Source organism: Schistocerca americana, chromosome 2 (assembly GCF_021461395.2).
Source record: "Schistocerca americana isolate TAMUIC-IGC-003095 chromosome 2, iqSchAmer2.1, whole genome shotgun sequence".
In the NCBI taxonomy this organism is placed as follows: Eukaryota; Metazoa; Arthropoda; class Insecta; order Orthoptera; family Acrididae; genus Schistocerca; species Schistocerca americana.
The window spans coordinates 385603597-385614134 of NC_060120.1; positions in this window are offsets into that span (position 1 = coordinate 385603597).

Below are 10538 nucleotides of genomic sequence, written 5' to 3' on the forward strand. Positions count from 1 at the left end.
ATCTGAGCTCAGTAGATTTAAGTTAGCTTAAGAGGGGGTAGCCTCTAAGAGAATGAGTTTCGATGAATTGGAAGAAATGCATAGAGAAGTTATACGAAAAAAAAGGTACAGAAAACAGGTTTAGGTAGGATTTTCTTGGAAATAAATGTTGAGGTAAGAAATGTGTGAACATATAAATACAGAAAGCATGCTTAGATAGAATTTTTTTTGGTGGAAACAAAGGATGAAATAAGAGGAAAGATATATGAAGTTTTGGGTTGGACTGCAGTACCACATGTTACACTGAAAACGAACCCTGTCGTTTCCCTTTTGTGTTATCCCACTATTTGTTTGTGTACCCTTGTGTATTTGTTTTCTTCCTGTCTCTGTGTAGTTTCATAGAATTTTTTTCTTCTTTTAATATTAAGCTACATTCACTATGATGAGGAATACTGTTATCCTCGAATATAATTGGCATTAATAATATGTTATTTACTTTGTAAAGATGTTAGATATTATTAATTCTGTTCTGTTTAATGCTCATGTGTGAAGTTGATATTTCGAAAGTTACTCTGATCTTTTATGTATGTACTCATGTCATAATTCCTGTAACACTGATGTATATGTTATTTCGATTCTTTTGTAAAGCCTGTACTACAAATGTTATCTGTATTGTTATGTTTTTAATGATGTATTTTGTACCTTTGTAATTATATTTTCGTGTTATAATATTGTAATTGACACCAGGTAATCAAATTATGTAACTTGTTAGTTACATTTCACTCCACACGTTTCTGTTGGTCATAGTATATGGACAATATGTGAGAAGTAGGGACTGTTAGTGTTTGCACGTGTGTTAATAATTCAGCAAGGGACTGGATACCAGCATTGTTGGTTCTAAGGACAGTTCCGAAAACTTTGTGAGTGCACAAGTGGTGGTTTATGGACTTGCTATATTGTCCGCAAGACTCTTCGATGGTGTTTGTGTACCTGCACAGTCGCAACAGATGGTTGCTGGCCATCTCTACAAGGACTACAGTGGGTCTGCATCTTTGATGGCCCACCAATACCATTATTTCTACAAGGACTGCAGTGGGTCTGCGCCTGTGGTGGCCCACCAATACCGTAATCTCTACCAGGACTACAGTGGGTCTACTCTGTGATGACCTACCTACCAATATTGTTCAAAACTTCGACTGACTCTGCTGTGGGTTTGCTCTGTTGTGGCGCATTACCTGTCTGCATGTCGAGAGTCAGCACTGTCTTTCCGTTGGGAGGTCAACACTACTTCTTCAAGACTCCATGGAAATCCACTACTTCTGTGCGCATTCTCTTTTACTGTTCAGACTTTGAAAAAAAAGAAAAACACTGTAATTTTACTGTGACGAATGATGAGGACTGTCTTTATGGACTGTGAGAAAATTTTAGCTTTTGACCAACATTGTATCAATAAGTGCGTGCATTTGATTTCTTTGTTATTGTAATTATGATAATTTTTTTTCAAATCTGTATTGGCCACTGCCCAATACAATTTGTAAAATTTTTTGTGGGGAGCATGGGGGCTATGTAAGTAGGCTGTTTAGGGTTTCTTATTGGTAACGCCACCTCTGTATGAAAATCACTGGCTGTGCTGTGTGCAGTCTGTGGCTGCTTTGCATTGTTGTAATACTCGCCATTGTAGTGTTAGGCAGCTGGCTGTGAACAGCGCGTAGCGTTGCGCAGTTGGAGGTGAGCAGCCAGCAGTGGTGGATGTGGGGAGAGAGATGGCGGAGTTTTGTAATTTGTCATGAACTGCTATAGTTATATATGATGATATCAAGGTAAATACATTGTTTGTTCTCTATTAATATCTTTCATTTGCTAACTATCCCTATCAGTAGTTAGTGCCTTCCATAGTTTGAATCTTTTATTTAGCTGGCAGTAGTGGCGCTCGCTGTATTGCAGTAGCTTGAGCAGCGAAGATTTTTGTGAGGTAAGTGATTTGTGAAAGGTATAGTTTAATGTTAGTCAGGGCCATTCTTTTGTAGGGAATTTTGAAAGTCAGATTGCGTTGCGCTAACAAAATATTGTGTGTCAGTTTAAGCACAGTCATGTATAATTGTTGAAAGGGGACGTTCCAACACTACCTCGTGGAATGTCATAAATCACTTCTGTTTTACGTAACGACTTTCTGTCAGTTACTACAAACTGTGACCTCCCTGGCAGGAAATTGAGACGATATTCCATAAGCATGCAATTCGATTACAAGCCGCTTGTGAGGCATGGTGTCAATACCCTTCTGGAAATCAACACTACTGGTCATTGCAATTGCTACACCAACAAGAAATGCAGATGATAAATGGGTATTCATTGGACAAATATATTGTACTAGAATTGACATGTGATTACATTTTCACGCAATTTGGGTGCCTAGATACTGAGACATCAGTACCCAGAACAACCACCTCTGGCTGTAATAACGGCCTTGATACGCCTGGGCATTGAATCAAACAGAGCTTGGATGGCGTGTACAGGTACAGGTGCCCATGCAGCTTCAACACGATACCACAGTTCATCAAGAGTAGTGACTGGCGTATTGTGATGAGTCAGTTCCTCGGCCACCATTGACCAGACGTTTTCAATTGGTGAGAGATCTGGAGAATGTGCTGGCCAGGGCAACAGTCGAACATTTTCTGTATCCAGAAAGACCCGTACAGGACTTGCAACATGCGGTCGTGCATTATCCTGCTGAAATGTAGGATTTCGCAGGGATCAAATGAAGGGTAGAGCCACGGGTCGTAACACATCTAAAATGTAACGTCCACTGTTCAAAGTGCCGTCAATGCGAACAAGAGATGACTGAGACGTGTAACCAATGACACGCCATACCATCACTCTGGGTGATATGCCAGTATGGCGATGACAAATACACGCTTCCAATGTGCGTTCACCGCGATGTTGCCAAACACGAATGCGACCATCATGATTCTATAAACAGGACCACGATTCAACCGAAAAAATGATGTTTTGCCATTCGTGCACCCAGGTTCGTCGTTGAGTACATCATCGCAGGGGCTCCTATCTGTGATGCAGCGTCAAGGGTAACCGCAGCCATGGTCTCTGAGCTGATAGTCCATGCTGCTGCAAACGTCGTCGAACTGTTCGTGCAGATAGTTGTTGTCTTGCAAACGTCCCCATCTGTTGCCTCAGGGATCGAGACGTGGCTGCACGATCCGTTACAGCCATGCGGATTAGATGCCTGTCATCTCGACTGCTAGTGATATGGGGCCGTTGGGATCCAGCATGGCGTTCCATATTACCCTCCTGAACCCACCGATTCCATATTCTGATAACAGTCATTGGATATCGGCAACGCGAGCAGCAATGTCGCGATGCGATAAACCGCAATCGCAATAGGCTACAATCCGACCTTTATCAAAGTCGGAAACGTGATGGTACGCATTTCTCCTCTTTACACGAGGCATCACAACAACGTTTCACCACGCAACGCCGGTCAACTGCTGTTTGTGTATGAGAAATCGCTTGGAAACTTTCCTCATGTCAGCAAGTTGTAGGAGTCGCCACCGGCGCCAACCTTGTGTGAATGCTCTGAAAAGCTAATCGTTTGCATATCACAGCATCTTCTTCCTGTCGGTTACATTTCGCGTCTGTAGCACGTCATCTTCGTGGTGTAGCAATTTTAATGGCCAGTAGTGTAGAAATAGGGGGAATCAATTTGAAATCCCATACTTTGTGTAAGTAAAGAGCTTGTTGTGCTTCACAACAACGATGCTTTCTAAATCCGTGTTGACCGTGTGTCAGTAGACCACTCTCTTGTAGGGAATACAATATATGTTCCAAATTCCTGCTACATATCTACACTGCTGGAAATTGAAATAAGAACACCGTGAATTCATTGTCCCAGGAAGGGGAAACTTTATTGACACATTCCTGGGGTCAGATACATCACATGATCACACTGACAGAACCACAGGCACATAGACACAGGCAACAGAGCATGCACAATGTCGGCACTAGTAAAGTATATATCCACCTTTCGCAGCAATGCAGGCTGCTATTCTCCCATGGAGACGATCGTAGAGATGCTGGATGTAGTCCTGTGGAACGGCTTGCCATGCCATTTCCACCTGGCGCCTCAGTTGGACCAGCGTTCGTGCTGGACGTGCAGACCGCGTGAGACGACGCTTCATCCAGTCCCAAACATGCTCAATGGGGGACAGATCCGGAGATCTTGCTGGCCAGGGTAGTTGACTTACACCTTTTAAAGCACGTTGGGTGGCACGGGATACATGCGGACGTGCATTGTCCTGTTGGAACAGCAAGTTCCCTTGCCGGTCTAGGAATGGTAGAACGATGGGTTCGATGACGGTTTGGATGTACCGTGCACTATTCAGTGTCCCCTCGACGATCACCAGTGGTGTACGGCCAGTGTAGGAGATCGCTCCCCACACCGTGATGCCGGGTGTTGGCCCTGTGTGCCTCGGTCGTATGCAGTCCTGATTGTGGCGCTCACCTGCACGACGCCAAACACGCATACGACCATCATTGGCACCAACGCAGAAGCGACTCTCATCGCTGAAGACGACACGTCTCCATTCGTCCCTCCATTCACGCCTGTCGCGACACCACTGGAGGCGGGCTGCACGATGTTGGGGCGTGAGCGGAAGACGGCCTAACGGTATGCGGGACCGTAGCCCAGCTTCATGGAGACGGTTGCGAATGGTCCTCGCCGATACCCCAGGAGCAACAGTGTCCCTAATTTGCTGGGAAGTGGCGGTGCGGTCCCCTACGGCACTGCGTAGGATCCTATGGTCTTGGCGTGCATCCGTGCGTCGCTGCGGTCCGGTCCCAGGTCGACGGGCACGTGCACCTTCCGCCGACCACTGGCGACAACATCGATGTACTGTGGAGACCTCACGCCCCACGTGTTGAGCAATTCGGCGGTACGTCCACCCGGCCTCCCGCATGCCCACTATACGCCCTCGCTCAAAGTCCGTCAACTGCACATACGGTTCACGTTCACGCTGTCGCGGCATGCTACCAGTGTTAAAGACTGCGATGGAGCTCCGTATCCCACGGCAAACTGGCTGACACTGACGGCGGCGGTGCACAAATGCTGCGCAGCTAGCGCCATTCGACGGCCAACACCGCGGTTCCTGGTGTGTCCGCTGTGCCGTGCGTTTGATCATTGCTTGTACAGCCCTCTCGCAGTGTCCGGAGCAAGTATGGTGGGTCTGACACACCGGTGTCAATGTGTTCTTTTTTCCATTTCCAGGAGTGTATGTTAATGATATGGACCTGTAATTTAGTGGATTACTCCTATTCCTCTCTTGAATAAGGGTGTGACCTGTCAATTTTCCAGACTTTGGGTACACATCCTTCATCGAATGTGTAGTTTTATATGATTGTTATGTATGGAGCTACTGTATCAGCCTATATTGCAGGGAATCTAACTTGTATACTGATTGGACCAGATGAGTTGCTTTTACTGAGTGATTGCTTCACTACTCTGAGGTTATCTACTTCTAAGCTACTGAAGTTGGCATCTGTTCTTTACTCGAATTCTGGAATATTTAGTTCGTCTTCTTTGGTGAGGGTATTTTGGAGGGCTGTGTTTAGTTGATCTTCATCAGCAGCGCTGTCATCGATAGTATTTCCGTTGCTATCGTTCAGAAAAGACATTGATTGTGTCTTGTCGCTAGCATACTTTACATACGACCAGAATCTCTTTAAATTTTCTGCCAGGTTTCGAAACAAAGTTTCGTAGTGGAAACAATTGTAAGGATCTCGCATTGAAGTCTGCGCTAGATTTCGAGCTTCTGTGAAAGACTGCCAACTTCGGGGTTTTGCGTTCGTTTAAATTTAGAGTGCTCTTTTCGTTGTTTTTGCAACAACGTTCTGATCTGTTTTGCGTACCATGGGGGATCCAGCTCCGTTGTTTATTAATTTATTTGGTATAAATCTCTCAATTGATGTCGATACTTCTTTGAATTAAAGCCACATCTGATCTGCACTTACATTGTTAATTTGGAAGGAGCGGAGACTGTCTCTCAGTAAGGCTCAAGTGAATTTTTATCTGCTTTTCTGAATAGATATATTTTTTGTTTGTTTTTGGTGGATTTAGGAGCTATGTGTATTTCCGGATTTAAACATGTATGTTCGCCAACATATCGAGGGTAAACTGAAATCACCACCAACTATAATTGTATGAGCTTGGTACGTGTTTGAAATTAGAATCAAGTTTTCTTTGAACCTTTCAGTAATTGTATCATCTGTGTTGGGAGGCCAGTAAAAGGATCCTATCACTATTTTATACAAGTTGCCTAGAATGACCCATACTAACTCACAGGAACTATCTACCTCAAATTCGCTGCAAAACAAACTACTTCTAATAGCAACAAACACGCCACCGCCAACTGTACTTCGCCTATCCTTTCTGAACACTATTAGGTTCTTCGTAAAAATTTCGGCTGTACTAATCTCTGGATTTAGCCAGATTCTAGTGCCTGTAAGGGTTTGAGCATCAGTGCTTTCTGTTAGGGCTTGTAGCTCTGGTGCTTTCCCAACATAGCTACGACAGCTTACAGCTGTTCGATCTGCACCCTTTCAGATTGAAGCCCTTTGTGTGTTTTCCCAAGGCCCTCTAATCTAAAAAAACCGCCCAGTCCACGCCACACAGCCCCCACTACCTGTGTAGTTGCATCCTGCATGTAATGAACTCCTGATCTATTTAGTGGAACCTGAAACCCCACCACCCTATGTCGCAAGACGAGTAATCTATGGCTGTATGAGCCTCTGACACAGACACTCCAATTGGCTGTGTATCATAGGTCCTCAATCGGTCCTGTCGACTGTGCTGCAAATGGTGAGCTCTGTTTTCATCTCACAAACAAAACTGACAGCCTTTATCACTTGTGACAGCCCCTCGAAACCAGAGAGAATCTCTTCTGATCCAAAGTGACACACATCATTGGTGTTAACATGAGCCACCACCTGCAGTGACACACATCATTGGTGTTAACATGAGCCACCACCTGCAGTTGGCTGCACCCAGTGCTCTTCATGGCATCCAGAATGACTCTTTCCACATCTGGAATGACTCCACCCAGTATGTACATGGAGTGTACATTGACTTTCTTAACTTCCTTTGCAGCCATGTCCCTAAGGCGCCCCATGGCGGACATAACATTGGAACTCCCAACTACCAATAATGACACCCTCTGTGACTGCCCACATCTTGCAGGCAGATGGGTTTCCTCTGAAACAGGACAAACGACTGCATCTGGCTGAGGGACACTGTCAGATGCACACAGCACCAGGAATCTGTTTGTCAGACTAACTGGGGAGGCCTTACATTTGGCCCCATACGAGATCTTTCACAGCCTGTCACGCCCTAAGGCGATCTTACGCTTGACAATGGGTGAGGGGTCATCCTCAACATGAGCAGCAACTGGGATGGCCACTGGTGGAGACCTATTGGCAGACTCGTGGACTGTGCTGGACATCTGTTGCATCATCAGGGTCAGCCCACAAGGGTGATACCCACCCACTACAGCCTCAAGCTGTGTAACCAATGCTGACACAGCCTGGAGCAGCAAGCAAAGTGTCACCCACTCAGCTCACATTCGCACACAGCAGCCACAGTCCCTACCCATACTAAGAGCGTTGGGAAACTACACTACACAGACAAATAAACTGCTATCGACACATGGTATGAAACACCATTGTAGACACTGACAAAAATGCAAGAACTGTGTCTAGTAAATTAGATTAGCATTCAGATATTCATAAACTAAACTTGCAAAGCACACAGATGAAACCATATAATACTCTTCTGGTTGGGAACTCGTAAAATGTCACACATTCAGTTAATACATGTTGCCCCTGTGGTTTGGTTGGCAGCTCCTGCCTGACTGAATGTCACAAAAAACCGATATTGATTTGACAGCTTTATTTAGTTTTTGACACTTAAGTTTTGCATTACAACTTAGTAATAAGTACACAGTCCTACAGACTACATGTTAGATGCTGCACTTATCAATAAAATAAAATTTATTTTGGTAAGTTGCCACTATAAATTTTGATCATATAATTTTCATAATTTTTTTAAAAAAATATTTGGTTTCGGAAAATTCAGTATTTTTATAAACACTTCAAAGTAGCATGTACTTCAAAGCTTATAATAAAATAAATAAAATGGTGCAAATTTTAGGAATGTCAAACAGTTTTGGATATATGTTGATTTTCATGTTCTAAAAGTGGCAAAATGGTATAATATTAGAAAGTTTAAAAATGAATAACTCAAAAATAAAATGTCCAAACAATTCTAATTGTGAATTTTTCATATAGAACTATTAATGTACAAAAATTGTCAAAATCTGATACACTTTGTGATCTGGACACCCTCAAAAACATACGTTGTTCATGTTAGATGCATTGTGCTTTCACCTACTGCCAGGTACTCCATATCAGCGACCTCAGTAGTCATTAGACATCGTGAGAGAGCAGGCTGGAGCGCTTTGCGGAACTCACTGAATTCGAACGCGGTCAGGTGATTGGGTGTCACTTATGTCATCCATCTGTAAGCGAGATTTCCACACTCCTAAACATCCCTAGGTCCACTGTTTCCGATGTGATACTGAAGTGGAAACATGAAGGGACACGTACAGCACGTAAGTGTACAGGCCAACCTCATCTGTTGACTGACAGAGACCACCGACAGTTGAAGAGGAACGTAATGTGTAACAGGTGGACATCTATTGAGACCATCACACAGGAATTCCAAACTGCATCAGGATCCGCTGGTAGTACTACGATAGTTAGGTGGGAGATAAGAAAACTTGGATTTCATGGTCGAGTGGCAGCTCATACGGCACACATCACGCCGGTAAATGCCAAACGACGCCTCGCTTAGTGTAAGGAGCATAAACATTGGACGATTGAACAATAGAAAATTCGAAGTCGGTAGTGTGGTCGTGTTTTTATGGAGGGGGCTTGCATCCCTCGTATTTTGCGTGGCACTATCACAGCACAGGCCTACATTGATGTTTTAAGCACCTTCTCACTTCCCACTGTTGAAGACCAATTCGGGGATGGCGACTGCATCTTTCAACACGATCGACCACCTATTTATAATGCACGGCTTGTGGCGCAGTGGTTACATGACAATAACATCCCTGTAATGGACTGGCCTGCACAGATTCCTGATCTAAATCCTATAGAACACCTTTAGGATGTTTTGGAATGCCGACTTGGTGCCAGGCCCCACAGACCGACATTGATACCTCTCCTCAGTGCAGCACTCCATGAAGAATGGGCTGCCATTCTCCAACAAACCTTCCAGCACCTGATTGAGTGTATGCCTGCGAGAGTGGAAGCTGTCATCAAGGCTAAGGGTGGGCCAACACCATACTGAATTCCAGCATTACTGATGGAGGGCATTACGAAATTGTAAGTCATTTTCAGCCAGGTGTCTGGATACTTTTGATCACATGGTTTATATCAAGAAACAGACCTTTGGTTGATTTCACGTGGACCAACACCAATGTATACAAGTATAAATGTTATCTGTCTCTTGTAACTGAATGGTTATGCTTATCTACTTGTAAAATATAGATAAGAAGCCATAATTTAATTTAGCTCGGTATAGGAATGTACACAACTTCATGGATCTGCACATTGCTACTATCATCTGCATCAAAACATTACACACTGAAATGTGGTTTTCAATCTATTTTCAACAATGTTTTTCTTTTTACTGTAGGTAAATTATTAATGAAATTTTACAAAGTACAGGGAATAGATTGACTCTGAAAAGGTGTATAGTGAAATAAACATCCCAGAAAGTTCTAAGCATTGACACATGTATTTAATAAAAAGGATAGAGATGAGAACTATACTCACAAGAGACAGTGGCTCTTGTATCTCACAATTACAGAATAAACAGTCTCACAAAAACATGGAAATACAGAAATAATGTCACAGTCCACAGACAATAGCACAAAATATCATGTGTTTACAAGAATTAATGTGTACTGAAATTTATTAAAATCTCATAGACATCAAAATAATGTTCCTCATGTGAAACCTGGTGGCTACAGACAGAAAAAATTAATTACTCCATACCTTCTTATACAAATTACAATCAGTTTCCCCCAAACATGAGTCCTGTGATTAACTGAATGTTAACAGAAATGTGATGTTGCTCACTTTGGAGTAAATATCTCTGCTGATTTTGAACTAAGTTTTTTATGTTAGTCATACTTTTTGGCATTCTTTGTACGTAGGGTGTATCATAAACAAACGAGAAATCTGACAGAGGTGTAAGTATATGGCAGTATAAGTAAATACAATCCAATAAGGATGGGCCTGCAAACGTGACATTTGTGAGATAACTGGGAAGGTGTTTCTGTATGAAATATTGTCCCAGTTGGAACAAATGTAGGTCAAGTATAGCTATCAAATTAATTCCCAATGTAACTGGAGGCTAATTTCACCCACTGTCTATCTTAATGAGAAATACAATATTATTTCAGCAAGTTACGTGTTGCAGTTTACGG